Source organism: Telopea speciosissima, chromosome 4, assembly GCF_018873765.1.
Source record: "Telopea speciosissima isolate NSW1024214 ecotype Mountain lineage chromosome 4, Tspe_v1, whole genome shotgun sequence".
Lineage (NCBI taxonomy): Eukaryota > Viridiplantae > Streptophyta > Magnoliopsida > Proteales > Proteaceae > Telopea > Telopea speciosissima.
The window spans coordinates 1,873,121-1,898,769 of record NC_057919.1 but is presented as its reverse complement, the minus strand read 5'-3'; the positions used below and the strand labels follow the sequence as shown (position 1 = coordinate 1,898,769).

At 39.6% G+C, this 25,649-nt stretch overlaps 1 long non-coding RNA gene across 1 annotated transcript; it reads left to right on the top strand.

Annotated features, from left to right (window-relative positions):
* Nucleotides 1-25,232, top strand: LOC122658385. Its single transcript, XR_006332435.1, has 3 exons — nt 1-367; nt 16,273-16,276; nt 25,221-25,232. It is a non-coding gene; the product is annotated as an uncharacterized LOC122658385 (long non-coding RNA).
* Nucleotides 25,233-25,649: the final 417 nt, after the last annotated feature.

Below are 25,649 nucleotides of genomic sequence, written 5' to 3'. Positions count from 1 at the left end.
TCTGCATCTGGGGGGACAATTTGTGTAATTCCACGGTATAGGCATCCACACTTTTATTTCCTTGGTGGAAGTTGACCATCTTGTGGAAGAACATCTTCTAAAGTTTAGGAGGAACAAAATTCTCATTCAATATTTGATTCATAACCCCCTACATTGTGACCAGTCCAAGTCACCTAATGAGCATTGACTATAGCATGTCATCCCACCACGGACAAGCATACCCAGTGAACTTGGTAGAATTAAGTTTGCGCTTCTTGTCATCTGAAAAGGACTTGTAGGCAAAAATCCTCTCAACTTTAGTCAACCAGTCAAGAAAATTCTTGGGTCCCTTCTCGCCATCGAACTCTGGAACCTCAACCTTAATGTTGTAGTTCCTATCAGAGAACTGCCTTGTAACATCCTGGGAATAACTGGCTCGTATTGCTGTCCCGGGGCGTATCCACAATCCGTTAAGAACCAAACTGAGGGAGTGTAACGGTCCTACTTCATCTCACCTTTCGATTCTCTTCATAAAGGCAAGAATCTCAGAGAAAGGGCTTTCAGTTTCTTTCACGAACTCGTCATATTTTGTCTCACTTCTCTGGCTTTTTTGGAATTCCTTGTACAACTTGTAGAGCTCAGGGTTGATGTGAGAGGGTCTTGTCAAAGTTGTAAATTGCAAGATATTCAACTTTGATACCAATTGATACGATCCCAATTCAACAAACTTGATTATGGGTCATTACAGCCCACTCAAATGACAAACAGTTCAAAATTAAAGGCAATAGAAATTCTGTAAATAATTTGAAGTCCAAAACCTTATTGAAAAGGGTAAACAAGAACAGGGGCATAACAATAATTCACTTTAAGGTGGGAGGACAATTTAGGGATTCCCAAAAAGTATAGAGTTAACTAGAACCAAAGAATGAATAGGAGGGTTCCTAAGTAATAACAGTAAATGGGGGGTTGATGCAATCTCCCTCACAGGTTTGCTTAAACTTGGGAGAGTAAGCACAACTTAATTACAAAGAGGCTAAATAGGACATATTCAAATTGGGTTTTGAAGCTAAGAGACAGGGCTATAACTTTTGTGAAATAGGATTTTCTCAATTCCACATGGACGAGGGTCAAAATGGACCATCAAGGGGCTGTTCTCGCATAGGTCCAAATTTGGGAAGGGTTTGAAATTGGATTCAAGTTTCAACACTTTAAGGTTGAATCTTGGAGGCTATGACTTCAACTCTGCTAGGTTGAAAGGTACAGCTCTTCAAGGCTGAATGAAAGCCCAACTCTTCAAGGAAGGGAGAAACTCGGCTTAGTTTGTATGGAGAACTCATCATAGTTTGTGTGTGCACTCAATGGAGCAACAATAATTTTCATTCATCAAAATTCAACTTCACTATCCATTACATGTGAATTGGCCACTATTTATAGGCCTTACAAAGCATAGAAAAAGACGACCATGCCCTTACAATCCAAAAGTTGAAATCATCAGCTTGCAAAACAAGAAAATAGATTTTTCTAGAAAAGATGCTTCTAGCTTTGTAGTCTTTAAGGAAGACTCTTTCGAGTGGCCTTCTTTGTAGTCTTCAAGGAAGACTCTTGGGAAGTGCATGTGAAGAGAATGTACCAAGAGAATACTTGGGAGAAGTGCTGCCAGATCACCAAGCACCAAGGAAAAAGAAGAGATCTAGAGAGACTTCTCATAAGATGGAATCCCGTATACACAGTTAGCTCTGACACACTTTACCAAAACGGTCATAAATCCTTGTAGAAAATAGCAAATCATGCACCCTTTTTTATTTTGGGTTGGAAAGTAGACTTTTAAATCTTTCCATCCATATAAGGCTCATGATCTAATTCCTTCAAAGTTGGTACAGGTGTCATCGTGAAGTTGACCCAAAATTGTTGATTAATGGCATAGGACCCACTTGCATGAGACTTAAGATGGACTTGGGCCATTTTTGTTAGAAGTCTTTTGTATTTTCTAAGAGTATGAGTAGAGAGTTGGTTAGGGTCAACCACATGGGAGCAAGCGTGGCTAGCATCAAGGGTTTAATTGTAATTAATGAAATTTATCAACCTCTACCTCTCAACAACAAAACCAGCGGTAGCATACGTAGATTTAGATTAGAAAAATTCAATCGATTCAGCACTTGTTGAGTCGAAACTTCAGTACAAGGCTTCTAACCCACAACCCTATGAATCTTAGCAAGCAAACAATTGATTCAACAGAGTTTTACTGAAACAGGAATTGGCGGAAGGCATAGAACCAACAATAGTTCTTGGTTCCAAACTCACAGTACAGGTTGATTCAGGGGATAAGAACCTGGGTGTTTGGTCGCCCTAAGATGGTGATATAATCCCTAAAGTCTGAGGAAGAAAGGGATTATGAAGAGAGAGTTCGAATCAAAATAGATGGATTGCTACTACCATCTAGAAACAAGCACATGGCTTGATTTTTTTTCTAAAAAAAGAACAATTGCAATAAAGATTAAAGATATCAATATAATAATAGTGAAAGACGAGAAACTATAGGATCAAACCTAAGAAGGAGAATACAAATTCGATTCAAGCCAAGAGAATGAGAGGAAGGATAGGGAAAGCACTAAGCCATAGCTTGTGTAACAATGACACGCAACGTAAGAAAACTATTCCAATCCAACTGTATATTTTGGTAGGTGTTTATATATAGGAAAAGAAACAAAGAAAGAGGTTTCTTAATCAAGCTCTGAAACTGACTCTCAACTTCCCTACGTGTCTAACTCTAACAAGATAAAATAAAAAAATAAAAACAAATTACATAAATATCCCCAAGCAACCACGTACACAATTGCATCAAAATTGTTGGCCTTACCACAGCAAGACTTCATCGAAACCAATAAGGGATCAGGTTTGATATTAACCTTATTAACTAAGGAAGTCACTCCCACTCTTTATAACATAAACTTCCTAAATCTATACAGGACTTACTCATGTTGCATACCTAGTATCCGAAGATCTGGCTGGGGCGCAGGTGAGAAAGAAATTCATCCAACAAAGCACGACTCCATGCGCTATACCAGCCCTATTCATGTCGAAGGATGGGTCGTGACACATGTACATTGATAGTCGAGCAATCAATAAAATCACCAGAAAGTACAAATTCCCTATTCCTCGACTTCATGATATGTTGGACATGTTGACAGGAGCGACAATCTTTTCCTAACTAGATTTCAGAAGTGGCTACCATCAGATTTGCATTTGTCCCAAAGACGAATGGAAGACGACCTTCAAAACAAAGGATAGATTCTACCAGTGGAAGATCATGCCATTTGGCCTTACCAATGCCTTTAGCACCTTCATGAGAGCTATGAGTCCCTTTATCGACAAGTTTCTTATCCCTTCATGCAGGTATTGCATCCCTTTATCGACAAGTTTCTTATTGTCTATTTTGACAACATTTTAATTTATAGCAAGGAAAAAGAGGACAATCTTGACCACTTGAGGTGTGTGATGCAAGCACTACGAGCTGAAAAGCTCTCAATCAACCTCAAAAAGTGTTCGTTCATGTTGCCCAAGGTTGTCTTCATTGGTTTTATTGTATCATCAAAGGACATAGAAGTTGATTCGGAGAAGGTCCAAAGCATCGTTGATTGGCCTATACCAAAGAGATCTTTATCGTCTCCATTTATCTGCCCCTCCATTTCCTCTATTTCATCTCATAGGGGGCAGAAATGACCACCCTACCCCCTGCCCAAACATTCTGCCCGGGTGGGGTCCACTCCCCCCCTATTAGATGAAATGGAGACGATAATTTTCCATACCAAAGACCCTCACCAAAGTTTGGAGTTTTCACTACCTCGTATCTTTCTACCCATGATTCATTAGAGGATTCAGCTTTATCATGGCACCCATCACTGAGTGTATGAAGCAGAGCAAGGGCAAGTTCGAGTGGACTCTATCTACTACCAAAGCCTTAAAACTCCTTAAGCGGAAGATGACAAAGGCTCTAGTATCAATATTGCATCTTCCAGATTTTGATCACATGTTTGAGGTTCCCACAAATGCTTCTCACGTTGGCATTGGTGTGTATAAAATGCAAAGAGCCTACCCCATCACTTTCTATGGCGAAATTTTGAAAACGATGCAAAGCGGTACTCTACCTATGACCTTGAGCTATATGTTGAAGTACAAGTATTAAAAGTCTTCTCCAATCATGAAGCACTAGCACTCTCAAACACACCAAATGGATTTGAAATATAAGCCCGGAAAGGAGAACATAGTGGCTAGCGTTGAACAGAAAAGTACAGACTTTAAACACCTTTTCAGCCCAAGGCATGGGTATAGATCATGTCAAAGAGAAGTACCTTTTAGATTCAGATTTTGCTATTGTTTACCAGACCTTATAGCAAGGGGTACAGATGCAAAATTTCATTGCATGAAGGATAACTCTTCTTGGGAACACGCTTATGCATTCCCAATACATCCTTATGGCAGTACGGCAGTACCTTATTTGGGAGCTACATGGAGGTAGACTCAGAGGACAATTTGGCAAAGATAAAACCCTTTCTCAGGTGGATGATCTCTACTTTTGGCTACATCTTCAAAGGGATGTTCAGCACATAATAAAAAGGTGTCGTACGTGCCACTGAAATTCGATAACTGATCATGTCATGGAAGGGAAAGATTTCACTTCTAAATGAGTTGGTAATGGCCTCTTCCTTTATGTATATGGTCTCACAATCACAACGTGCAATAATCTGTTTACAATTGATCACATGTTCCGTCAAGTAGACCACTAATTGGATCGATGAAGGATATCCCCTTTTGGGCTCACTCTTCACACCTTTCTCAAGGAAACTTCAGCTTTCCAAGGGGGCGAAGCAAAACACAGGAATGACAGGATTATACTCTCCGCTGCCCACTCCTCATGCACCATGTGATAAAGGGTGTACCCAGTGCACAAGACTCCCACCACTACAGGGTCTGAGGAGGGTCATAATGTTCACAGCTTTACCCCGCTTCGTGAAGAGGTTGTTTCCCGACTCGAGCCCATGACCACTTGATCAGAATGGAGCAACCTTACCGTTGCACCGAGTTCCTCATGCACCATGTGATGAGTTTTACTATATCAAAGTAAGATCCTAAGATTAAATGCCTTTTCTAATGTTTTGATTGGATTTGTGTAGAATGTTTATATACAGTGTGATGCATGGGATCATGCCTTTGTAATTAAAAAAAAAAAAAACAACAAAAGAAAGAAGAAAGGGAGAAGAAGATTTCATCGTGGGACGAAGGAACTGAAGTCGGAACCTTTCTCTACTACTTGCTTCCTTGGTCAATTGGTTGTTTATCTAAATTATTTGGTTTTAATATAATGGTGAAAATTATAAACAAAGAGATAAGGAAGGAAAAGAGAAAATAGAGTATAGTTGGTGGGTGATATTTATCCAATTGTGCCCACATGTCCTTTTCCAACCTGCAATCTCAACAATGTCTCTGTGTGTCATGTGACTGCTCATCTCCTCCGCTCCACTACCCTTATGATTTGTGTTATATATATGAAAGAGAACGCTACCTAATCGTGTGTGGTGCGCGGCCCCTGCATCCAAACAAAGGCCGCACAAAATTACCACCGCACCCTCAAGGATTTCTGCCCTTCCATGGGGGAGAGACAGTCATTTCATGTGCCCCTGTGTCTAGGTGAAGGGGCCGCGGGCCACATGTGACCAGGTAGCGTTCTTTCTCCCACATATATATATATATATATATGTGTGTGTGTGTGTGTGGGTGGGTGAAATTGTTTGTCCTTACGTTACAGACTTAAAGTACACCAAAGGGGACTTTAGAGTGGACAGTTGTGTCGATGAACCCTGCGGCATTATTTATGTCTCTTTGGATTTGAGAAGTATGAATGAAACTATATCCATGTTTTAAAATCGTTCATGCACGCTTAGGTCGCCTGGGCGCCGCCTAGCTGCTGCCTTATCGCCTAAGCGCTTAGGAAGACCCTCCAATGCCTTAAGTCGCCTAGCACTCTGACAACTATGGTGTAGCCCCAACAGAGAACAACAACATATGAAAATTTGAGCTTGATCCAAGGGTTGGCCTAGTTGAAATCATTGACAGAAGTCTGATATCACAAGTGGACAGAAACTACGGATGCAAGGACTGAAACAAAGAAATAGAACTAACAGAACATGGAGTGAATAATACTTAACTAAATCACAGAAAATGGAATCAAAGGCGGTAAAATCGAACCCAAAAAAGAGGACTTTCAGATTACACTGGCATTCACCCGCACACACACCATGTAACTTGCTGAAATTCAAGTAAAGAAGGAAGAAAAAGGGAAGAGGATATGACCTGGCTTCACCATCAATGCCTGCGGGAGGCTTCACCACCTTGGGTTTGTTGCTGATCACCACAATAACATGCATTTCACAAAGAGAATTAGGTAGAGGAATTATAGCCAAACTGTGGAGCTTGTACTCCCTTGCTTGTATTTACAATATACCAATGCTTGCTACAAAAATTAGTAACTCTCCATGCGTGGAAGAGTACTTGGCTTCCAAGTAATTCAAAATTAGTAACTCTTCTATAATGGGGATCTAATAACTACTACACCAAAAAAAGTATCAAAATAGCAACTACTAAAGATTTATTAACTTCTAAGAATCATTACAAAAATAAAAACGAAAGTAGTAACAACTGATAGAAGATTCCAGCAACTTATTCAAACCAGGACCCACATAAGAATTCTAAAACAAGAACCAAAACCGTGGATCATTGTAGAGCTTGGTTCTTCTTCTTGGACTGAACTGCATCATTGTGGCTTTACATCAGTATGGACTTTGTACATGGCATACCCACTACTCGGGAAAAGCACGATTCCATATTTGTGACGATGGACAAATTCTCAAAAATTGCTCACTTCCTACCTTGTTAAAATACCTACGATGCTAGCCATATTGCAGCCATATTTTTCAAAGTAGTGCAACTACATAGACTATTGGAATTGATTTCTGATCATGATATTAAGCTCGTGAGTTACTTTTTGGAAGACTAGGATGAGGACGAACACAAAGCTACAGTTTTCTAAGGCCGGCCTTTCACCCACAAACAGATGAACAAACCTAAGCTTAGGCAGCCTCTTGCGGTGTCTTGTATGAGACTATGAGAAGACTTGGTCGTCAATACCCAACATTGTTGAGTTCACCTACAATAGTTCTATCAACCGCACCACAGGTCAACCACCTTTCGAAATAATGCTTGGTATCCATCCCAAGAAACCAATAGATTTGGTTCCTCCCTTTTCATGTTCAAGTTAACATCAAGGCTAACGAGTTCACACAGCACATCAGTGAAGTACACACTACATACTGACATACACCGCCACATTGTTTAGTGGATTCTTGAAGGTGTTTGGTTGTTAATCATACTGGAAATTGATCTGGTTCAGAAACCCTATTTTAGAGTTTTTAAGATTGCCCAATTATGATTGTGGTCTACCGTGGATTCTGATTTTGTAGCAAGGACTGAAAGGTCCCATTATCCCTCCCCCACCCCAAAGGCCTCCCCACAAATCTAACAGAGGTTTCTCTACTCTCTTGGTCAGATTGATTTGGTACTTACTAGTTACATAGGATTTTTGTACTCGAAACATCAGTGTAAAATTCAGCAAAGCCACATTATTAAACCTGCTGATTAATAGCATAAGCAAATTTACTTTATATAGAAGGAAATAATAGTTATCATATGAAAGTGAGCTCTACATATAATTGACCATCTCATGGCTTATGTTCGATACCTGCAGATAAAAGCATAGGTAGTTAATGTAAAATGTAAATTTACTTTGTGCAGGTACAGAAGGAAAACTGGAAAAGAGACATATATGCACTTGTACAGGCACAAAAGAAAATACAGAAGCTTCTTAGCAGAAGGGAGTGATGTATCGAAATCTAACATGTATTGAAACGGATTTTAGACATATAGAAAGTTAAATGCAATATAGGCATGAAGCAATATCCCATCAGCTAGTTTCGTTTCAGCAAAACAAACGTGATCCTCCAGAGTTAACCAAATCAGCCTATTCCGATTAGAAAGACAACTAGCAGCACCTATAGAGAGAAAGGGAGATATCCAAAACCGCAAACTCCAATAGCATCGCATAGTAAGCAGCCTTAAGAATACACACAGAGCTAGACAGAGAGAGAGCGAGAGATTCAAACCCGCTAATTTCAATTGGGTCGCATAGCACCAATCACTACATCGAGAGGATTTAAAAAAACTCGGTAAGGAAAATTGGCAGAACAAGACAAAAGAAGCAACTGAGGGAGAATAGAAACTAGAAAGGAATTCTCGTAACTCTCGTTTAGGACAACCATTTGGAATGGACTTTTTTTTATTAAAAATAAAATAACAATACAACATAAATCTTCACCAAGGATTCGAGAAGGAGATCAATATAAAAAATGGCCATATCCATTTGAAAATCATGTTCAGACAGAACAAAGAAGATTGAAGATCAAAATTCAGAAGTCCGACTGAACCTCAATATTCAGTGTAACTAACCTGCGTCTCCGAAAGCAACAATATTGAGAGTGAGAAGAAGCTCCACAGGACAGGCGCAACGACCACTACAGTCACAATCAGTAGCTTGAGCGATCCCTAATGCAGGAAAGAAAACCAATCAAAAACAAATACAAGATAGAAAAAGAGCGTTTCCGAGAAGAAAAAGAACGAAAAAGAACAGAGCTCGTACGGAAAGAGAACGAAGGAGAGTTGTTTGATGCTTCTTGCCTACTTCTGCAGTTTTAAGTAGAATATAATGTAGAAGAGTCAGTACATATATATTGCCCCCAAAAAAAAGAGTAAGTACATATATATATTATATATATAAATATAAATATCTGGCCCCAGAGGGAGAAGGGTTTGGCGGAATGGCGGTTCTTTATTTTTTTTATTTTTTATTTTTTGGTGGAAAGCGGTTCCTTATTTTGTTCGACAGCAGATGAAAGGTAAAGAAAAGCGAACGCAGCCTCTAAAGCCGAAGCTCCCCTTCTGCCACGTAATCATCCGCTCCAATCCAAAGTACACCACCCTCTTTATAAACTTTTGGTGCTTCAATAGGCATCATCTCTGTACGGTTATCGTAAGCCCTAATATCTCGATTATTCGGTCCATTAGATAAGAAAATTAATTACACGATAAATAGGTTTAAAATTAATTTTACATCTATTAGTTTTTATTTTGAAAAGATTTACTTAATCCTCAAAGTTAGTTATTGCTTATGAAAAACAAAATTGTACTTTTTAAAATAACCCTCACATCATTTTATTTTCTCTCCATGTACTTTTTTTTTATATTTTTATTCAATAATTTCGTTTTTAATCACATTATGTGGGACCTATGACCTCCTCTCATTTTCCTCTTCAAAAGCCGCATCATCCCTCGCCTGCAACCCTCTCACCTTGTCCCTGCAACTCCCCCAATCCCCCTCCCTCTCCCACTCTCACTCTCACCTCCCCTCCCCTGCAACCCCATCCCATCATGCTCTCATCAACCCCAGCCCCATCCCCTGTTGCTCTGCCCTCCCCCGCCCCACCCCCTGTGTTCAATCCTTCTCCTCTCCATTTGAGTCCCCACCGGCCCCGACTCACCCACTCTTCTCTGCTTCCCCCGCTACCTGTCATCCCAACAATTGCTACAACCTTCTCATAATTTAGTTTATCTTTCTCGTCTCGTTCTGGTCTATTGTGTGATCATATAACATAGAGAAATGATAGAAACACTAGATTCTCTTTGACCTCCTCCTCTCTCTCTCTTTTCGGTTTTTGTGTTCTTTTGATTGATGAAAATCAATTTTAAATATATAATGTGCCTACAAATCCTCTTCCCAAGTAAGCATTCGTTTCCTTACTACGTCTTGTCTCCATTTTCGCACAATTTGATTCCACCAAATGGTGAAATGCACGTCAGAGAATACAAAGGATACAGTTCTCTCTCCTTAAACATTTTGGCATAGCACCGACTCACAATTTTTCTCTTTGTTACCACCGGCGAATCACTTTCAGTAATGGATGTCTGACAATATATAAATTTCCAAGCACTTTCAATTTCGAAACATTTAGTTGTTGTTCTCTTTCTCTTTGTCGCATCCGTTAGGCGGATAGTCACTTGTGTCTCACAGGTTCGTCTCATCAATGAGGATCCAATGAATGCCAATTTGATTCTTGTTGGTCGTCAAATTCAAGATGGAATCCACAATGTTGAGATTGGTGCGGGTTTCAAAGTTTTCGTTTTGTTGTTGTTTCTATGTTCTATTTCTGCATGTTGTGGTTTTAGGGTTTGATGGCACCGACTTAATTAGAGAGAGAGCAAATGGGAAGAACAGGGACTAGTCCCTCCTTTACTTTCCTACAGCTCAAGCTTTAGCTTGGTTCGTAATGAACTTTTTAGCTTTTTATTTTGTGTAAATTCAAAGGCTCTATAGGAATTCCCTTTCTTGGTGAGGATATGGTGATTTGCGTCCTTCATCCTATTTGTATATTCTGTATGTTAAAACTAAAGGGTTGTGGGTACACGGCTCTGAGTTCTTGAATTCTCATGTTGTTGACTTTGCTGCAAGTCTGCAACTCCAACCTGTACTTTCCTCTGTTTTGTCGTTGTTTGAGATTTCATGGCAATACAAGTTCACAGTAACCCCAGTCTGCGAGAGCCACCGCTGTTAGTGAGGGGGTGGATCCCATATAATGTGATTATAAAAAATAAAAAACATGGAGAAAAGATGAAGTAATGTTAGGGTATTTTAGGAAGTTCAGTTTTATTTTTAAGGAGCAATAACTAACTGTGGGGATTATGTAAATCTTTTCAAAATGGAAACTAATGAATGTAAAATAAATTTTAAACCTACTTACCTTGTAATTAATTTTTTTATCTGGTAGATCTAGGAAATTTCCCCTTAATATTTTGGGATTGGTGTGTGGTTTGTGTGATTACATTTTCATTAAAAAAAAAACAGCTCGATTATTCAAAATATTTAATATCTAATGTAAATTTGTAACAATATAATGTTAGTATGTTAGTTTGTCAGGAAGACAGATTCTTATCATTCATGCTTGATTACACCGAACAAGATTCATATTAAGTAATATTATTATAAAAAAAAAATTGTTGTAATTAAGATTGGTAAAAAAAAATCATAGCATTACTTGATTGTCTTTTTAGTATAATATATTCTTTTCATCAAAGATAAATCCAATCATTTCAAATGCTTGTTTTTTTTAAATATAATGACAAGTGATTTTCAAATTATTTTAAAAACTCTTCTTAACCCCTACATTAAGTAACTTTTGAAAGTAGGATAAAGGACAATAGAAAAAAGATTACAACTTCTCACTTCACCATTTAGTGACAACAAAATGCACTCATTATATAATGAAGTAAATATGGTTGGTTGTTACTAAATCAATATATTTCATATTGTTCTCTTCCTTGAGATTTAACAATAATTATAAAAAAATTGGATTGAGCCATTGAGGAGGGCGATAATATTAAAAAAAATGTTATTGTTTTTAGAATGTAATGTTCAGTTTGGGAACCTTACTTATGATAGCAAAAGCAAGTTGTTAATGATCCACCCAATCGCAAATTAAGAGTATTTACTCTGATAATGAGAGCTAATCTTATTGTCTTCAACGATGATAATGCATTGTTCATTATAATAACGGAAACATGTCTCTGAGTTAGCAGCATAAGCTATGTCAATATTCTCTCTCTCGGTTGGGTATGTTGCCAGCTTTCAGTAAGGTAGTGGCATACACCAATCACAAAGCTGGACACAAGAGGGCAAATGAGTCTTTTCGAAAAGAAGAGGAGAAACGATATATAACACATACTGGGTAGCCTGACAGCGTGCCTTGCCTTTTCCCTAATAATAACAAGCATTGATTTAGTTGGAGCTTTTTTTTTTTAACTTTTGTTATTTTGAACTTTTGCTGTCAAATTCCTCCCCTCCCCCCCCCCCCTGAGCATTTGTTTTGTCATGCTCTTTTCCCCCGAGAAAACCATAGAACTTATATCATCTTTGGACAATTAGACAATACCTTCTATAATTTTTAGTGCTATCTTATTTTTGTTAAAGAGAATTTTCATGCACAACCACATAAGGTAGGCAGGTGATGATGGGTCCAATAGGGGGTTTGATCATTTCGACCCTCTCTGGACCAATGGCAAAGGTATGTGCTTGATTGTACATGGTGCTTGGCCATGCACGAAACGTTTTGCCTTTTGTTATCAAGAGAGGGTTCGGAATACCACCAACTTTCAGTAAACTAGCAGCATATACCAATCACAAGGGTTGGACACAGAAGGGCAAGAGGATTTTTTCCAAAAAAGGAGGATGATGCATATTAGGCACCTTGGTGGCGTGCCCAACCGTTACCCTTCGTTATATTATTCTTTTATCTTCCCAAATTTTTAGAGATAGTAAATATTACAACCCACATTTTAATTGAGCTTTGGTTTAGCATCGGGATATGACTTAAAGTTTTAAGTCCCATATCTCCCTTGAATGGCGTCTCAACATATTAGACATTATTTGGACCAACATATTTGGCTTGACTCCATCGTCCCTAAGGTTGGGTTTTTTCAATGTAAAATATATAACAAAATTTGTTCAAAATCAATACAATATTGTATAAGGATTAGAAAAGGGTAACCATTATACTAAATACAATACAAAAAGTTGGGAAATAATATTCATTTTAAAATTTAATATGTTAGTTTCTTTGTTCCCTCACTCAATCATGTTTAGATATGCTTATTGGTCATGTCAAATAAAAAAAATATTAAATGGTATAAAAATATAAATAAATTTTAATTTATAAATAATACTAATTTTTTTTATAAAATTACAATAAAAGAATTACAACCTTAGCTTGTTTACTCGTAGGATGATCTTATGCGAGTCAAATGATTATGAGATGTGAGGTAATATAAAAGGAAAAATGAATTATTCTATTTTCTTAGTTGCTAGCTTTGTAGTAGGAACATCCAGTGTAGCAACAAATTTTTTTTCCATGATTAAAGGGAGTAATAATGGCAATCAAATCGTGGATTTTCTTTCTCATGAATAAAAATGTACTTTATTCGTAAAATAAAGTGTGGTAATATTATACAATTAATTTCTTATTCTTATGCTCATTTAACATCAAAACAAATACAACCTTAACAGTAATGTTTTGAGGTGCCCATTGGACTAAATCAATGACTTGTCCTCTATGGTAGCTAGCCTACAGAGATATTTGTTCTCTAGCTATCTTAAAAAAAAATAATAAAAAAACCTATAAGAGGAGGCATAGGTTGTCCGCTTACTTGAAGAAGGCATCCAACAGCAACACCCATATGTGAAACACGTCGACCCCATACCCTCCCAAAGCTCTGAAGTTTCGCCACGTTGGCTCATCTATAAAAGATTGGAACCTGCTACTCACAATTTTAAACAATACTAATAAATAAAGCCCCTTTCAATTCATTTTTTTAGTATCAAGTTTTTCCATCCTTTTAGCTATGTTGTATCCCGTTGAGTGGGTATATTGATGCAGTAATTTACAGATCTAAGGAACCAGTAAGAAATAAAAATAAAAAATAAAAAAAATGAGGGAGAGAGAGAGAGTGATTAGCTACTGAATCATTAATGACTTGTCATGTTAGCTGTTGAGGGATATGATCTGATGTTCTAATTCACCAACTATCTTTTATGATCTTCTTTTTTTTTTTTTTGGTAAATGGGAAATTTATTGAGCAAAGGGGTGTGTACAACCAGCAGTTTCAACCCCACAGAAATGTTGAAGCCACTGCGTGGAATGTGGCCAGTCTGTCACACACACAATAGACAGGGCCTTCCTAGCTAGGGCATTTGAGATCACATTCATAGCCCTAGGAACAAGGGAAAAGGAAACCGAAGAGAAAGAAGCCGAAAGACTGAATACATCTGCAACCAGGTCTTCCACTTCCCAACCCGGTGTTTTCCGACCAACAAGAAAACCAATCGCATCAAAGCAGTTTGATTCCACCTGGATGTTCTCAAAGTTCATCTCCAAGGCTAACAATAGAGCACATCTAATTGCAAGGACCTCCCCTATAACAGCCGAGCCAAAGTGAAGGGATATGGAACGGGCTTTAAGGAGAGCACCAGAGTGGCTTCTACCAATCACTCCCACCCCTCCTTTAGTAGCACCTTTAGGAAGAGCTGCATCACAATTCAGTTTAACCACACCCACTGGAGGGGGTTCCCAAAGCCGACTAGGGGGAGGGACATTCGGTCTAGCCCCAAAAGAGCTACCATGTCGTTGCTCAGCCGAGGTGAATTCCAAGAAAGCTTTCTCAGCTACAAGGATGACATTTGAGGGCGACCACACCTTACCGCTAAAGACCTGATCATTTCTCGCCCGCCATAGGTACCAACACAAAAAAGAAGCTCTGGAAAGCGATTCCTTGGCCATTCTTTTATCTTATTTAAACCAGGCGTCCCACCCTTTGATCCAGTCAGCTAGCCCCGGGTTATTAGAAGGGGGGGTAAAATGAAGAGGACTACCGAACCACACACTTCGAGCAAAAGGACAGTCAAATAAGATATGATCACTCGACTCAGAGGAGGCGCCACACTTCAGACAGCTAGGATCAATTCTAAACTGCCGAGATAACAGCCCTTCGCCTGTAGCCAAGGCCTCATTGCAAGCTCTCCATAAAAGAGACTTGATTTTTGGAAGAGTATGAATAGCCCAGATTCGATTCCAAACCTCATTAGGGACATGCTCCCAATGACGAACTTTAGAAGTAGAAGCTTTATTCCCCAAAATCCTCTCTTCTATACGAGCTAACAAGCGGTAGGCAAACTTAACACTGAACTTCCCATCCTTCGCAGCTCCCCAAACACATTTATCCTCCGATGAAAAGAAACTCAAAGGGATTTGAAGTATAGCAGCAATTTCAGAAGGACTAAAAATAGCTTGCATGAGATTTTCCCTCCATCTACGAGTCACCGGGTCAATAATATCTGCTACTTTCATAATAGTACACCCAGCCGGCTTTTGAGAAGTCAACTTGCAATCCTGAAGAGCAGGGATCCATCTATCTTCCCAAAGGTTTATATTAGCCCCATTTCCAACTTTCCACATAAGCCCTTCTAACAAAACCTCACACCCAATTAAAAGACTTCTCCAACCCCAAGATGGGCGGTTCCCAATCTTAGCTTGGAGGAAATCACAGTGTGGGAAGTAGATAGATTTTAGGAATCTAGCCCAATGGGAACCAGGGGAGGACCATTACCTCCAGGAAGCTTTTGCCAGAAGAGCTCGATTCTGCAGCCTTGTGTCTTTGAAACCTAACCCCCCTCTGCATTTAGGCTTGCACAACCTAAACCAAGACATCCAATGTATATTTTTCTTCTCTTCAGAAACACCCCAATAGAATCTGGTCGAGGATTTTTTAACTTCATCATGAAAAGAGGAGGGGAGCTTGAAGTGGGAACCTGCAAAGTTCGCCATTGGAGCCACTGCAGCCTTCAGGAGGACCTCCTTCCCTGCATGAGACAACAGCTTCCCCTTCCAACCTTGCAACTTGCTCAGAGTTTTCTCCTTTATATCATTGAAGACCTCTTTCTTTGAAACACCAAAGTGAGTGGGTAAGCCCAGATACTTGGAAGGACCATCTCCAGGCTTGACCTTTAGAATCTTGGAGAACCACCTCTTGATTCTGTTATGAGTATTGGGGCTAAAAGTTAGGCTGGACTTATGCAAATTGATGGCTTGCCCTATAGCATTACAATATAAGTATAGGCAGTCCTTCAAAGCACTAACTTCCTGCAAGTTCACCCTTCCAAAAAGGAGACAATCATCAGCAAAAAGAAGGTGAGTAACAGGTTCTCCTCTATGACGAACCTTGACCCCCCTAATGGTGCCAGCCAACTCAGCTTGTCTGATGATAGCAGTAAGGGCCTGAGAGCACAAAATAAAAATAGCAGGAGAGATGGGATCACCCTGCTTGATCCCCCTAGTCGGAGAGATGGCACCCTTAATACAACCATTCACAAGTAAATTATATGACACTGAGGTAATACAGACCATCACCAGATTAACCCAAGAGGCTCTAAAACCAAGCTTCAGAAGCATCCCCTCGATAAAGCTCCACTCCAATCTATCATAAGCCTTCCGCATGTCAAGCTTTAGAGCTAAGAACTTATCCTTCCCTTTCTTTTGTTTCTTGATGTAATGGAACATCTCATGAGCGACTAAAATATTATCAGAGATAAGTCTGTTGGGAATAAAGGCTGACTGGGCAGGTGAGATGATCTGGTCTAGAGCCCCGTTCAGTCTATCAGCAATCAGCTTGGTAATGACCTTAAAAGTAATATTACACAAGCTAATGGGGCGGAGGTGATCAGCACTTTCAGGGGCCTTAACTTTAGGAATAAGGCAGATAAAGGTCTTATTAAGTTCTTTTGGAATCTGACCAGAACTAAAAAATTCCTGAACCATGGCGATCAAGTCCTCCTTAACAATGTCCTAGTATTTTTGGAAAAAAATTGGGGGAAGACCATTCGGACCGGGGGACTTGAGAGGGGCCATTTTAAAAAGTGCATTGTGAATTTCCTCCACACTGGGGGTCGCACACAGCACATTGTTCAGGTCATCAGTAACAACTGGTTGCATCGCATCCAAGACCAAATTAAGAGCATCATTATTGATAGTTTCAGAAGAGTACAAATTTTGAAAATGAGAGGAGAGGATATTACAGACCTCGGCCTCAGTGTTGGACCACACACCTTCATGATTTTTGAGCTTTAAAATCCTGTTGTGGTGTCTTCTTCACAAAGTTGTCACATGAAAAAACTGGTGTTCTTATCTCCACTTTTGAGCCAATCCACCCTGGACTTCTGATGCCACATCTCCTCTTCTCTTTGAAGTTCAAACTGAAGTAAAGATTGGAGCTCAGTCTCCTTCTCTTGAGAAAAATGAGGACTCGATAAGGCCTGAACCTATTCCAGCTGAGCTTTGAAGGATTTAATTTTGTCGCCTACCCTTCCAAAGACCTCTTTGTTCCACTTCTGAAAGACCTCTTTGCAGTGCCTAGTCTTCTTTAGAACCTGATTAGTAACTGAGCCTGTAGTAGGAATGGACCAAGACTTCAAAGTTGCATTTTTACAATCTTCATGCTGGATCCACATAGACTCAAAACGAAAAGGTCGTTTTCCTTTGAATCTTCCACCCTCAGTATCAACCACCAGTGGGTTATGATCTGAGCCAATACACGGCTTCACAAAAATAACTGCATTCTCAAAAGATTGTCTCCACGCCGGGTTACACAAACCTCGATCTAGTCTTATCCTGATATTTGTTGCGCCCTGCCTCTTATTATTCCAGGTAAACATTGGTCCCACAAACCCAAGATCCATAAAATCACAATTGTGTAAGAAATCCTTGAACACCTCATCATCATGCGCACATCTTCTAGACCCACCATCCTTCTCGTGCCAAGATAAATAAGAATTAAAGTCCCCATAGCACAACCATCTGTCCCCCTGATGATTCAAAGCCGTGATCTTGTCCCAAACCCTTTTCCTTTTATGCTTGGCGGGGTCACCATACACGCAAGTGAGGAAGAAAGAGGGAATGCCCACCATATTCACTGCCACATCAATGAAGTTCACATCTGTTTCCAAAACCGAAATGGTGACACTATCTTTTCAAAGGAGTGCTAAACCTCCTGAAGCCCCAACAGGGTCCACTGTGACAAAATTACCAAATTTTCCTTTCCTTTTCACCTTATCAATAGTAACCTTCTTACATTTTGATTCCATGATGAAGAGAATCTCTGGGTTTTCAGAATTGAGGAGGTGATGCAAAGCCTAAACTGTCAAGGTACTCCCCAAACCTTGACAGTTCTAACCACATAACTTCATTATCTCCCGTGGAACTGGCCCTCTCCAGACTCCACGGGGGTAACTTGTAAAAAATGACCATCCTCATCAGTATCAGTAACCTCCAAATTATTGCTACTACGCATCCTCTTTGAAGGCTGCAGCCAACGCCCTTGAGAAAGATGGGAGGAAGCCAAGCCATGTGGATAACCCAGGTTGTCGAGATGGGCTGGGGGTGAATGGAATAAAGGGTTTGAGTGAGTGGTTGAGGTGGGTGGGGTGGTGGAAGAATGGTTTGAGATGGAGAAACCCGAGAGGTGAGGAAGGACGGAAGCCAATGCTGCTATCAATTCTGGGGTATGGGGGAGGTTTGAGAGGATTGAAAATAACATATTTGGATTTGAAGTATGCAAGGGAACAGGGGCATTTTGGGTAGGGGTGATAACATTTAACGGCTGAATATTTAGGATAGGATTTGGGGTAGGGACCATGGGGTCTGAATTTGAGGAAAGGTTAAGATTATTGCTAATAATAGGAGAGTGATTTACGTAGTATGGCTGGGGATTTGCATGGAGCTGATTTGGAAAGGGGTGAGAATATTGGGATTGAAACTGAGATTGCGGGGGAGTCGCCCGATTTTGGGGATTACCTGTTGTCTCTCTTGGCCGAAAAGACGCCGGTTGTGGGCTGGGATCCTGTCTTCGATCATGGCTGTGGGTGGAAACAAGCTTCTTTGGAAAAATCATCACGGCTTCTTCAATCAACCTTGCATCAGGGCTGGGGCAACGAAGGGAAGGTGGGAACTCTCTTCTCTCAAACTCTGGACAAGAAAGAGAGGGATCACATTGATGGATCTGACGATGGCGAGCCTCAGTGTCATACAGGGAACGACATCTCTGCTCATCGTGGCCTATCTTACCACAGAAATAACAAAAAAGCGGCAGTCATTCATATCTCACCATTACCCACTAATCCAGGCCACTCCTCCTCTTAATCTTCAGAGACTTCTTTAGAGGCTTAGTAATATCGATGGTGATCCGAGCACGATAGTAACAAACTCTCTTGCCCCCCCTAACACCATTAATTTCCATCAACTTTGAGGTTTCCCCCACCTTTCTGACTAGCTTAGTGACAAGATCCTGGTCATGTAGTTCATCTGGCATTTCATGGAGTTACACCCACGTGTCCGTAAAGGAGAAAGTCCAGTCCTTCGACTGCTTCCATCTCTCAAGCACGATCAAGTTCCCAGCCACCGTCCATGGAGTCTCGTTCAGCACATTCAATAGATCCATGGTATGATCGAACTTGAATAAGAAGGTATCCAGACGAAGAGGGGAGACTGCTATCGAATACGAAGGATTCCACGCATTGATCAGAGCCTCAGTAACAGCCTATTTTCTGAACCTCCGTCCTGCGAGAATAAATCCTGCCAACGTTAGAGACTCGCTGTGTTCAATCCTATCTTCGATCTCATCATCCACAATAAAGACGTCATCTACCAAATCTTCATCCTCTACAGAAGTATCGTCTTGGATACTTTGTCCTGGTGGTGGAGTACTCGGTGGTGGGAGAGGTAATGAAGGCAAATCCATGGAACCAGAAGGGAGAAAAAATTTCAGAGAAAGACCAGGAGAAGAAGATAGAGCAAACCGAGTCACTCCCACGAGGAGGAGAGAAAAATCACACCAAAGAGACGGTGGAGTATTAAAACTCAATGAATGAAAAACTAAGAGAAAGAAGAAAAATAACAAAAGAGTAGCAGATTTGCAGCTATTATATACAATGGAAAGGGTAAAGTAATAACGTTCATCATTTTTTTTTTTTGGAGAAAGTTTTTCTCCAACCATAGAGGACGGTTCACCCACCATCATAGGGTTCACAGGCCCTATAAGATTTTAATATACTCCCAAAATATTCTCTCGATGCAGGAAAGTATCCTTTCCCGGCCTCTCCCCATGCTGTGATGAGTCAAGCAGATGCGTGCTCGTTTAATATCTTTGATTGTAGCTCTTTGATTGAGATTAACTTTCTAACTAGTCTCTATCAGTGTCCTTTTTTTTTGGGGGGGGGGTTTGATGGTTAGGGAGCGTGTGTAATTGTTGAGAGCGGATCTTTTGGATATATAATCCAAGTTGAGAGCATGGAATCAAAACTCGGTTGAAACTGCAAGGACAACTCGGTTTCGACAGGTTCTGAGACGAGTTGGGCCTATACTTTTAAAAATCCCTGATTTCGACGGTTTCGACAGTTTCGATATGGTTTCGACATGGTTTCGGTCGAAACCATTGGGAAACCGTCGAAACCATGGCTGTCATTTCATTTTTCAATGGTTTTTCAATAGTTTTTGAAGAATAACAGTACACAGACATCTGTGTCGGCTCCACCTTCTTATACTCTCGGTGAACTCTTCCCTAGATTGGGATATCTTGGACAAGTTGATGATGGGGCTTATCATTGGGTAGTAATGGACTATCAGACTAATTGGTCCCATAACATGTCATGGGATACGTATCTTGTGCATTCGGAGGAACGGCTTCGCAATCTTCAGTGGTACATTGCTTGTGGATTAGACCCATTAAGAAACTCCGCATGGAATTGAAGAGGGGCATTTTAATGTTTTTTTTGGATTCAATGTATTATTCAGGGTTCAAGTACTTTATAATTATGTAAACTAATTATGAATTTATAATACCACTGTAGTGTCTGTATCGTATCAACGTGTATGTTAGTAAACTTGGGTCAATAACCACAAGTACTATTTTCAGTGATTTTTTTGTCAATGTAATTCATGGATTGTGTTTAAAATATGAAAAATAGGCAACCTGCAAAAAATCAGGCCTAAAAATCTTATTTTAGGGTCGAAACCTTGGTTTTTCCATCAATGAAAAAAAATCCTCAAGTTTCAATCGAGATATGGTTGAAACCGAGACGAACTCAATTTCTGACTGATCGAAACCTTGCCAAAACCCAAGTTTTAAAACCTTGATTGAGAGTACACATTCTCCATGGGGTCAAGGTCACGGCCGAGACTTCTCCAACTTTGGGGTCAATATCCAAACAAAGGGTGGTTGCACAAAAAAGAAGTCAAAGCCTAACCCTTGACGGACCTCAAAAAGATAGATGCGGCCTTAGATCAATCTTTAGACCATCCCATCTCTACCAAAGAAAATCCCCTAATGTGGTGCTAGAGAGTGTTCATGCCCCAGATCCTAAGTTTGGTTCTACTAATTAGGCTCCAACCCCCAATGAAGCTACTTCGAAAATATCCGATCAATAATTCCTTTCATAATTCAGACAACATCTGCAGGCCGAGGGTAACGCCACAGTTATCCCCCCTCTTTGTTTGATTCTGTTGTAAAAAATATTATATGTAATGAAATTATATTCAATTTCATTCCATCTCATCATACTAAAGATTCAAAAGGTCTTTGTCACATGTGGTCTTTGTCTTTTGTCTTTTGTCTAAAAGGTATTTTCACCTATCTTATTCAAATTTGAGTTTTCATTTCCCTCCAGATTTTGAGTTGCATTTGTAAAAGAACCAATGTTGTTTAGTCCCACATTGGTTAGCTTCAAGGATGTGAGCTTGCTTATAAGTATTCATGGGTCCTTAAGGGACATGGGTTCCTTAGAGAGAAGTGTGTCCTCTCACTTGTGTGGGGGGTTGATCCGGGGTGCTTTTACATCGCGCGCGCCGAGCCGAGCCAAGCCGAGACCGGGTCCGGGTCCGGGTGTGGGTGTGGGTGTGGGTGTATATAAATATCTTAATTTTGTTTTTATACATGCACCCACAAGTACCTATACGAGTGTGTAGTGGTACCTGTACACACATAAGGAGACACTTAAAGTACCTGTACGGTATACAGGGATGCCTGTATACGTACAGTACCTTTACAACCTGCCTCTACGTATTCTATATATACGAGGGTATTGGCAGGGGTAACTTCACTTCGTTTTCTTCCTATTTTGTTGCTTCTCAAGGCGTGGTTCTTCTCTGTTTTCATCGAGAGTGTTTCATCCGTCCTTCTTCGTCTCGGTGTGTTGAGTATAGCTTTCGGACCCCTTCTCGTAATCACTTTGGGAGTGCCGTCTTTAGTGATTAGTGGATCGTTTCATCTTGGAGGTATAATCGCATTGTTCGCGTGCACTAATAAGGGGCGATTAAAGACCTTAAGGAGAGTGTCTTCTAGATACGACTCGATCCAACCCTCATCGTCTCCTTTGGCGATATCCTGCAACTACCAAGTACGTATATTTATTTGATTATTTATACTCTTGTTTCGTACTACAGTTTATGCTTTTATTACTGTTTGTATTCTTATATTGTTCTGCCCATAGTCTGGTAATAACAATCTTAAGGTCTTTAATCTCGTGACTGTTTCTAACAGTGGATCTTAATACTGTTATAAACAGATTTAAGACTATGGCTGGACAAGATACACTTGGTCAAAAGGACACATCTAGTGTTGATTCTATTCCAACTAATGTGGTCCCTGCTGTTACCACTCTTCAACCCGCATTGGAGAAGATGAGTATTGTTGGAGAGCTCGATAAGATCGAACAATTTGATGGGCAAAATTTTAAGAGATGGAGGCAAATGCTTCTTTTTGCTTTAACCCAAATAGGGGTTGCTTTTGCATTGACGGATCCCAAACCACCACAAAGTGAGATCTTGGAAGAAGATGTAAAACAGATTGCATGGATTCAAGCCGATTTTCAGTGTAAAAATCGGATATTGAATGCGCTTTCCATTGATCTATACAATGTGTATAACTCATACGAGTATGCATATATGATCTGGAACGCTTTATGCAACAAGTATACTCTTGATGATGCGGCAAAAGAAATATGTGGTAGCAAATTTCTTGAATTTTGAAATGACCGACGACGAAAGCGTCTCTTCCCAAATTGATAAGTTTCAAATCTTGGTGGGAAGGTTATCTAAGGAAAATGTTATTCTTCCTGATGTTTTCGTCACAAGTTCCCTCCTTGAAAAACTCCCTCCCTCTTGGACTGATTTCAAGAATAATATGAAACACAAGAGAAAGGAATGGTCCTTTGAACAGGTTGTGCTCCGAATCAAGATCGAGGAGAGGAACAGGAACAAGGACAATGGTGGAAAGCCTCTTGGGTACACAAGACTCAAAGCCAACCTTGTCGAATCAAACAAACAAGGTCATTTCAAAAAAGGTCTTCAAGTCAAGAAAGGCAAGAGTTTCAAGAGGTCAAAAGTGAAGTGCTTCACATGTGGTAAGCATGGTCATCTCAAGAGAGACTGTCGGAACAAGAAGTCTCTGAAATCTGAGAAAGCGAAGGCTAATTTACTGGAGGAGGACATTTTCACCGCCATGATTACAGAAGTAAGTTTGGTTGAAAAACCAAAAGATTGGATACTTGATACGGGTGCAACTCGACATATTTATGGAGATCGCAATGCGTTCGGTACTTACTCTGTTGTTAATTCGGGTGATCAAGTTTTTATGGAAAATTCCCAATCTTCTAATGTTATCGATAAAGGAACCGTCACATTGAAGCTCACTTCGGGTAAGACACTTGTCTTAAGGGAAGTGCTTCATGTTCCGGCGAAATTTGGTTTCGGGTCCACTTCTGAATAAGGCTGGGTTTAAACTCACCTTTGAATCTGACAAACTTGTACTGTTGAAGAATGATATTTTTGTTGGAAAGGGTTATGTAAGTGATGGTCTTTTTGTAATCAGTGTTCTGAATGTAATAAAAGATAAGCCGAGTGCTTCTTCCGTTTATATTGTTGACTCTTTTAATTTGTGGCATAATAGATTAGGACATATTAGTGCTCCCTATTTATCTAGATTATGCAAGTTAGGTCTTATTGATAGCCTTGGAAAGCAACCGATGTCTAAATGTACTACTTGTGTAGAGGCCAAACTGACAAAGAGGCCACATAAGCCAGTAATGAGGCAAAGTGGTCGCCTTGACTTGATTCATAGTGATTTGTGCAATTTTAAATCGTATGCATCAAGAGGTGAAAAAAATTATGTTGTTACCTTTATTGATGATTACTCAAGATTTACTATGTTGTATTTACTGAAATCAAAAGATGAAGCAAGTGATGCCTTTATATCCTATAAAAGAGAAGTTGAAAATCAACTAGGGAGTAAAGTTAAAAGACTTTGAACCGATAGAGGTTCAGAGTATTTTAATCTTTACAAATTTTGTGACGAGAATGGTATTATACATGAAACTACAGCTCCATACCAACCACAATCCAATGGAATAGCCGAAAGGAAGAATCGTACATTGAAAGAAATGATGAATTCATTCCTTATCCGTCAGGTTAACCCTTGATATGTGGGGGAAGCTATTCTAACGGCTTGCTATATTTTAAATAGAATTCCTCACAAGAAAACTGGTTTAGTACCTTTTGAGTTATGGTTTGATAGAAAACCTAACTTAAAGCATTTAAGGGTATGGGGCTGTTTGGCAAAAGTATTAATACCTGAGTCAAAGAAGAAAAAAAATTGGTCCTAAAACCTTTGACTGCATTTTTATAGGATATGCTTCGCATAGTAATGCTTATCGTTTTATGATTCTCAAAATCATATATGGTGTTTGTGAAGAAAACAACATAATAGAATCAAGGGATGCAGAATTCTTTGAAGATGTATTTCCTTATCAATCCAATGAAGTGGGTGTTCCTAATGCTAGTAGTGATTTCAAAGATGTTGTATCAAAGAGTACAGCAAATGATACTGTTTATCAAGATGATCCTATATCTAATGATAATGACGAAAGTCATTTGAGGAAAAGTAAAAGGCAAAAGAAAGCTAAGCACTTTGGTAATGATTGGGTTGTTTATTCTATAAACGAGGATCCCAAATTATATAATTGGGTTGCCCATATTGTGGATAAGGATCCTCTTACGTATAATGAGGCAGTTACGTCCCGAGATGCCGTCTTCTGGAAAGAGGCAATAAAAAGTGAAATTGATTCATTATTATTCAATCATACTTGGGAATTGGTAAATTTGCCACAAGGTTCCAAAGTATTAGACACCAAGTGGATATTTCGAAAGAAATTGAAACCAGATGGATCACTTGATAAATTTAAAGCCAGACTAGTCGTCAAAGGCTTTAGGCAAAAGAAGAACTATGATTATTTTGATACTTTTGCTCCAGTAGCAAGAATCACCACTATAAGAGTAATGGTGGCTGTTGCATCAATTTACAATTTGGTGATACACCAAATGGATGTAAAAACAGCATTTCTCAATGGCGATTTAGAGGAAGAGATATACATCAGACAACCAGAAGGTTATACAGTGCCTGGACAATTACATAAGGTATGCAAACTTGTTAAGTCCTTGTATGGACTAAAACAAGCGCCAAAGCAGTGGCATGAAAAACTTGATATGGTACTCATATCAAATGGATTTCTTGTAAATGATGCCGAAAGGTGTCTATATAGTAAGTTTCATCACGGAAAAGGTGTGTTCATCTTACTTTATGTAGATGATATGCTAATTATGGGCACCAACCTAGATATAGTGAGACATACTAAAAATCTCTTAATGTCCAATTTTGAAACCAAGGACATGGGAGAGGCTGATGTGATTCTAGGAATCAAAATCGTCAGGAAGGAGAAAGAGATTATCTTATCACAAGCCTACTATATAGAAAACATGCTTAAAAGGTATGGATATTTTGACTTATCGTCAGTTAAAACACCTTTTGAGATGGGATGTCATTTACAACGACATCAAGGTGACCCTGTGAATCAGAAAAGATAT